Here is a 243-nt window from a genome sequence, read left to right as displayed (position 1 = left end):
GGACATCGGGGCGGAGGGACTAGGCCCCCGGCCTGCGGCGGCACGCGGCGCCCTGGGGTCGGGTCCCCACGCCAGGCCGCGGGGCGCGAACGTGGGTCCCGGGCCCAGCGCGGGGCGCGCGGAAGCCCCTGCGGCGGGGGGGGGGGGGCGGGGCTCCTCCTCCCCGGGCCTCTTCCTTTCTTCTTCCTTGAGCGAAAAGGCACAAGGTTTCCTTCTTCCGAGATCGCTTCTTGTCCATTGATA

This window comes from Tupaia chinensis, unplaced genomic scaffold (genome assembly GCF_000334495.1).
Source record: "Tupaia chinensis unplaced genomic scaffold, TupChi_1.0 Scaffold000381_1, whole genome shotgun sequence".
Taxonomy (NCBI): domain Eukaryota; kingdom Metazoa; phylum Chordata; class Mammalia; order Scandentia; family Tupaiidae; genus Tupaia; species Tupaia belangeri.
The sequence above is the reverse complement of the archived record's forward strand: the minus strand, read 5'-3'. Positions refer to the sequence as shown.